Source organism: Ostrea edulis, chromosome 2, assembly GCF_947568905.1.
Source record: "Ostrea edulis chromosome 2, xbOstEdul1.1, whole genome shotgun sequence".
NCBI classification, from domain to species: Eukaryota; Metazoa; Mollusca; class Bivalvia; order Ostreida; family Ostreidae; genus Ostrea; species Ostrea edulis.
The window spans coordinates 52,794,104-52,802,023 of record NC_079165.1 but is presented as its reverse complement, the minus strand read 5'-3'; the positions used below and the strand labels follow the sequence as shown (position 1 = coordinate 52,802,023).

The window sequence follows — 7,920 nt, the reverse complement described above, 5'->3', positions numbered from 1 at the left end:
AATAAAATTTGAAACTTTCCAGAAAACAGAATTAGTCAATCAGGACAAATTTTTAAGTTGATCGTTTTACCTTAAGTTTGCACGATGCATTCAGCTACACATCTTTCACCTTGATAAACAGAATTATTCATTTTTTATTTCTCAGAAATTCATATTAGGAAAATAATCATGAAACAAGAGAAGAAAAAATAGATGGAGAAGAAAAAAAAGTACCGCAAACAGTACAATATATGCCCGTCGGTCAGTGAAATTCAACCTGGAAGCATATTGTGCACTCTGAATTGATACAACATACATTCTGAATAGAAAAGCCTTAAAGTGGGTCATGATGCACCAATCCATTTGACATGTGAACTGATTATCTATTTCTCTGAGAGTGAGGTTTTGACAAAATGTTGGTGCAATATCTTATATCTACAATGACAAAAAGTCCAGGAAACCATTTGATCTACTTTTAACCCTAAAGTAGGTCATGGTGCACCAATTAAGTTGAAATGTGAACTGATTATGTATTTCTCTGGGAGGGAATGTGTGACTATATAAATTTCAGAGCAATACCTGTGACCATACAAAAAAATATCTGGAAACCTGTTTGACCTACTTCTACCCCTAAAGTACTGTAGGTCATAGTGCGCCGATCCAGCTGAAATGCTAATTGCCTTTGATTAAATATCCGAGTAGAATAGAATACGTTTTCTGGGCCATTCACTGCCCCACAAGACACATGCCATCACTATTGGGTAAAGCTCACAAAATGCCATGGAATTAGCCTGAGAAAAGTCAACAATATCATGTGGGATTTCTCCTTGGAACCAACGTTCACCAAAGATCAGGCATGGGGTAATCGTAATCAAGTAATCTTTATCGATTGTAATCATTACTTTTTTTTCAAGTAATCGACAGTAATCTGTAATTGAAGCTATTTTCAATTACTTGTAATCATAATTTAATCGGTGGTGTAATTATGCCATTACTTTTTCAATTATGTTCAATTACTCTACACTAAAATATTGCCATTTTGTTAAGTTGGAAATATAGTTTAAGTTCCTAGCAAGGCTGTTTAAACAAGAGGTACTGTGAGCAATGCTCACTAAGAATACCCCCCCCACTTACCCCAATCTCCCAAAGGGTGTTGTTAATAGGTATAAATTACCTCTTTCCTGACTGTAAAAATATGGTATGCCTTTGTAGAAGAAAATGGAAGATATAGTCCGAACACAAATCCATGGCTTACACCTATAATTTTGACCTTGAGATCAAAGGTCAAGGTCATAAAGAGGTCATGAATGTACATGACACATCGTCTCATGGTGATACACTGATGTCTTATGGTATGACTATGTCAAAACCCTATAATCAATTTTGACCTTGAGGTAAAAGTTCAAGGTCATATAGAGGTCATGAAGGTACCCGACACATCGTCTCATGGTGATACACTCATGTGTCAAATAATATGGTATGCCTATGTCAAAGAACAAAGAAGTCATGGCCCTGACACGAATCCATTGTAAAAACCTTTAATTTTGACCTTGAGGTCAAGGTCATATGGATGTCATGAAGGTACATGACACATCGTCTCATGGTGATACACTTATGTGTCAAATATGGTATGCCTATGTCAAAGAACAAAGAAGTCATGGCCCTGACACGAATCCATTGTAAAAACCTTTAATTTTGACCTTGAGGTCAAGGTCATATGGATGTCATGAAGGTACATGACACATCGTCTCATGGTGATACACTCATGTGTCAAATATGGTATGCCTATGTCAAAGAACAAAGAAGTTATGGCCCAGACACGAATCCATTGTAAAAAACCTTTAATTTTGACCTTGAGGTCAAGGGTCAAGGTCATATAGAGGTCATGAAGGTACTTGACAAATTGTCTCATGGTCATCCACCTGTGTGCCAAATATGGTATGCCTAAGTCAAAGAACAAAGAAGTTATGGCCCGGACATGAATCTGCACAGACGGACGGACGGACAGACAGAGTGATTCCTATATAGCAGTTCGGGGGGTATAATTAGTGAATCAATGTTGATCACTCACTGTTCATCACAATTTAATAGCCTCATGGATATGCACAGGTTCACTTGAGTGTACAAATAGTTGAATTCTGTTATAACCATGTTTCCACTACATATAAATACGGTAAAATATCTGTATCTCGAATACCCCGCTTGAGTCGAAGTCGACCGCCGGTCCCAGCCATTTTCCCTATATAAATGATTTTAAAAACTTCTGAATATTTCGAACACCGTAATCTCGAATACCCCACTTATGTCGAAGTATTTTCAAGGTCCCATATTATAATTACTGTAGAGATTATGTAAGATAGTAGTACGCATGTGCAACCTCATTTGGTCATAATGTAACCATCTTGAATATAATTATCTTAATTATTATTACTATTTAAATTATTGGTTTGATATCTATGAATATCTGAAAAACTTGTGCAGGAAGTGGTGGGCGGCACATAATCCCTACAGTAATTATAATGACTCATAGAATTACAATCGGACTTAAGACTTAACCAAGGTAAGTCTCGCCAAATTTTTAAATTCTATTTCGTCATAATCACTTCCGGAATTATGCAAGACTTCAAAGCGCATTATGATCAAATGTTTCAAAACATAAGAGAAATACAACATGATCATAATACTATTCTACTTACTGAGAACTTGTCTCCCACTCTAATCTTCCTTGCAAAGCACACCTGAAGCAAAACTCTCATCTTCAACAATGATGTCTTTATCATAAAATTTAGAGAATGTTCTCGCATTGGACCATCCAGCCTTCCTTAAAATTTCATCTACTGGAACGGCTGCTGATTTTGTTTTTGACATTGAAGCAGATCTTACACTGTGTGAGAAAGCAGATCTTACACTGTGTGATCCAAATAAATCCGTATTAACACCAGAAAATTTCATCACCATTTTGATCCATCTGGACACTGTGTCTCTCGTAACAGCCTTATGAGGTTTAACATAACTTAATAACAGTGATTGTTCCCCATTTCTAATTGGTGCTGTCCTTAACAAATATTCCTTCACTACAACATATATACAAAGTCTCCTATCCGGAGGATGTGCTTTCATATCTACAACAGGCATTTTAAAACCCGGTCTACATTGCTTTAGCAGTCCAGAGTATTCAAATATGTATTCATTAAAGCACTTTTTCATATTATTTACAGAAACAAGAGGTACTGTGAGCAATGCTCACTAAGAATACCCCCCGCTTACCCCAATCTCCCAAAGGGTGTTGTTAATAGGTATAAATTACCCCTTTCCTGAGCGTAAAAATATGGTATGTCTTTGTAGAAGAAATTGGAAGATATAGTCCGAAAACAAATCCATGGTATAAACTTATAATTTTGACCTTGAGATCAAAGGTCATAAAGAGGTCATGAATGTACATGACACATAGTCTCATGGTGATACACCGATGTCTTATGGTACGACTATGTCAAAACCCTATAATCAATTTTGACCTCGAGGTCAAAGTTCAAGGTCATATAGAGGTCATGAAGGTACCCGACACATCATCTCATGGTGATACACTCATGTGTCAAATAATATGGTATGCCTATGTCAAAGAACAAAGAAGTCATGGCCCTGACACGAATCCATTGTAAAAACCTTTAACTTTGACCTTGAGGTCAAGGTCATATGGATGTCATGAAGGTACATGACACATCGTCTCATGGAGATACACTTACGTGTCAAATATGGTATGCCTATGTCAAAGAACAAAGAAGTCATGGCCCTGACACGAATCCATTGTAAAAACCTTTAACTTTGACCTTGAGGTCAAGGTCATATGGATGTCATGAAGGTACATGACACATCGTCTCATGGAGATACACTTATGTGTCAAATATGGTATGCCTATGTCAAAGAACAAAGAAGTTATGGCCCAGACACGAATCCATTGTAAAAAAACCTTTAATTTTGACCTTGAGGTCAAGGTCATATAGAGGTCATGAAGGGTACTCGACACATCGTCTCATGGTCATCCACCTGTGTGCCAAATATGGCATGCCTAAGTCAAAGAACAAAGAAGTTATGGCCCGGACACCAATCTGCACAGACAGACAGAGTGATTCCTATATACCCCCCAGAACTTCGTTCAGGGGGGGGGGGGGGGGGGGGGGGGGTATAATAAGATGAATCAACTGATCTCGTGCAGCATTTGTCAAAGCAATTAACATTGCAAGTTTCAATGTGAATTGTTTCAAACTTAAAATCTTTACAGGAGACCATTTCTTCAATTGCTGTAGAACTAAAGATACATCCCATGTTCCAGAATATTTGGGTTTAGTTGGTCTAATATTGTAAACACCTTTCATATATCTAAAAACAAGAGCATGGGATCCAATGCTAGTTCCATCTAGTTTTATGCCCAGCGCTGACAAAGCCCCTCGAGCTGTATTGAGTGAACTGTAACTCAATCCATTATCAAAAAGTAAAGTCAATAATTCCAAAATATTATTTATAGATGGTGAAACTGGATCAATTTTCCAATCAGAGCAGTACGGAAACCATCTTTTAATGAACATTTGATACTGTTTTTTAGTACCGGTTCTCCATGATGCCATAATAATGGAGGTAGTTGTTTTTGAAAATCCAGAGTTTCTGTAGATTCGCCCGACACTTGGCATGCAATCAAAGTCATTTTTTCCCACAAAGGATGAGCCTCCTTTCTGTGAGGATTTAGGAGTAGATCCTTCTTTCTCGGAAGTAATAATGGATTCTTGACAAACTTTTCATTAATCCTGTGAACCAGATCTGAGTTGGCCATAATGGGGCAATAATGATCCTTCTTGCCTGGTCTTCCTGGATCTTCTTGATGCACAAGCTCATCAAACTAAAAGGTGGGAAAATATAACCATAAACAAAATTTCCCAATTCAGTGAAAATGCATCAACATAACTACATTCTGGGTCTTGTTTCCATGAGCAAAACACTTCAACTTGTGCAATTGAGTCTTGATGCTAACAAATCTATATCTGGACAACCTAGCTTTGAACAAATTTGTAAGAATATATCATGGTCCAATTGCCATTCCACTTGATCATTAAATTCTCTGGATAATTTGTCTGCTTCTCTGTTATTTTTCCCTGGAATATGAGAACACTTCAACCAAATATTTCTCTCAGTACACCATTCCCATATTTCTAATGCAAGTTTATTGCATATTTGAGATTTTATACTACCCATGTTATTAATATAACTAATGGCAGTAGTATTATCTGATAATATTCTTACATATTTGTTTTTTACAATATTCACAAAAGATCTCAAAGCAAAGTAAATTGCAAGCATTTCTAAGTAATTTATGTGATTCATTTTTTCTTCTTCTTTCCATCTTCCACCCTTTTGATATTATCTTGTGTGTGTATTGCTCCCCATCCTAACAAGGATGCATCCGTTTTAATAGCGATCTCTGGGTTACCTCTAGAAATAGGTCTGATTTGAGAATGAATATTGGAACACCACCAACTTAATTCTTCTTTCATTTCTACAGTGATTGGCATTAAGGAATCAAAATTCCCTTTAACTTTTTTTAAATGCTTTATTTTCTCTGTTTCTAGCTATCTGTAATGTAAATTTCTCAATTCTGTAGCCGAGAAGCTCGAAATAATCAGTCCAAGGACTCGAGCTACATTTCTTATTTTATCATGATCTTTATTCATTAAACACTTACATTCTTCATAAATGTCTTTCTTCTCCTCAGTCAATTCAATTATCATTCTTTCAGAATTTATTATGTTTCCCAAGAATGTGAACATTTCTTGGGTTCAAATTGACTTTTCTTTCCATGAATCACAAAACCAAAGGACTCGAGCCACAAACACCCTGTAATGGCCTACGCTTGGGATGAAATCTAAAGTGTCTTAATTTTGCTGATTTCTTCTATCCTTGATTTCCATGTATACTAATTACCCAAATCACATGTCACCTTAATTTGCGAAACCAGATGTTGATTACTTAAGGATGTTCTCTCCTGGTTTGAATTTTTTCAGAAGTATCAAACTTTTTTGATAAATCATTTTAACTGATACATCTTTATCCGAAAGACATTTAAAATATAAAAAAAAAGAGTATGTTAGTGTGGACTTTAAAGAATTACAGCCCCTCAAAGTTGCCCCTTTGCTGAAACTTAATTTTTCATGAAAATCACCAATTTTCACAAGAAACACACTATAAGACAAATATTAAGGACAGTATAATCTTGGCTTTCTTTTATTTTATGAAAATTAAGCATAATTGATTATTTCAATAATTTTTACATAAAATATATCACCAATTCTACAAAAAAATCAAGTATTAATTAACATAATTGTATAAAATATCACAGAAATTTGAAGACCTATTTCATCAAAAAATTCAACCTAGGGAGAATATCTGTATCAAACTTTTTCTGAAATTACTAATGTAGATTTTTACAAATTCTATATATTTATTTCATTATATGATAAATAATCAGAAAACATAAATAATATATGCATATATACAATACTAATTCATTTATAACTACAGAATGTGTAAAATATATGCCCCCACATCAGCATTTTCTAATTTCCATGCACTGTGACCTTGATCTTTGACCTTCTGACCCCCAAATTGATAGGCATCTTCCCTTCTTTGTATGTATCCATATGTCCAAATTTGGTTTGAATAGAATGCAAAGTACTTGAGTTATTATCCAGAAACTAGTTTTAATAGTCAATTTCCATGTGGCCATGAGAAGAAATCTGCACTTTCTGGTATGGTTCTCCATATGATGATAGCACAACTCATCCCTCTCACTGTGGTTACCAAATGGATTTAGCTAAAAAGCAAACATTGGAACTCAATTTCTATCAATACTGTAAATTCTTAACAATAGAACAGAATATACTATTAGGTTTACCACCAGACTGCTAATACACCAATTTCAACTAACTCCAATTTTTGTCTAGCCAGGGATTATGTTTTAATGCCTTGCCCAACAAATTGTTACCCTAAAAGAATTTCTCTTATGCAAAATGTTATATATGAATTTTTTAGTGCATAAATGACTGTTTATGAAATATATGCTGAAATTCTAATCAGGATTTTTTTTAAAATGTGCATTCTCAATACCCTATAAACAAATTTTAACATTATTAAAAAATTTTGACAATTATTCTTTGAAGGAATAATTAAAATAAAATTTTGATTTAAGAAATGACACTTATTACGCGCATTGATGAAAAAGTTTCCCGTCCAATGTTTCGTTTGATACATGCATCAAACAAAGAATTATAAGTTTTATTTCTTATCATTTAATTATGTCTTTAAGATAGAAAAACAAATAGTTTCTCCCATCAAAAAGCTTGAATTAACGTTTTTGAAATGGCGCGTAGGAATACATATATGTAAGAATGAAAACAACAACAAAACGGCATGGCTGTGCATTCAGGTCTGGTACAGTTACTGTGCAGATTTAAATGGATTATATGCCAAATTAAAGGTGCAATGGTTAAAAGCTGAATTAAATATAAAGGAAGATAACAAGTGGTGACTGTATTTATGCTGCATTGTGTTGGAGGAGACGTTGAACACTGGTTGTGTCGTTGGAACGGTAGAATGCAACTCGGCTTTAAAAGTTATTAAATGATAAAATAATTCAATTTTCCAGAACTGATTGGAAACAAATTATCGATCTAGTAGCCCAAAAAAAACATATCTATACATGTATATATAGTCAACAAAATTATCTTTTGTTTTAACTAATTTGTACACGAATGGTGCACCATAATTTTCTAGATGGGAGAACCCCCCTTTTCCCTTTGAACTCTTTTTAATGAATTAAATTCGCTGTATACTTTGGCGATTTTTTAAAACAATGATATAAATTACACTTTTTAATCAAAATGATGCTTCAATAAT

General features: G+C 34.6%; 1 protein-coding gene across 4 annotated transcripts in view; it reads right to left on the bottom strand.

The window, feature by feature from the left end:
- LOC125682090 (amidophosphoribosyltransferase-like) overlaps positions 1 to 7,920 on the bottom strand; it is a 119,201-nt gene that overhangs the window by 39,973 nt on the left and 71,308 nt on the right. The window lies entirely within an intron of this gene.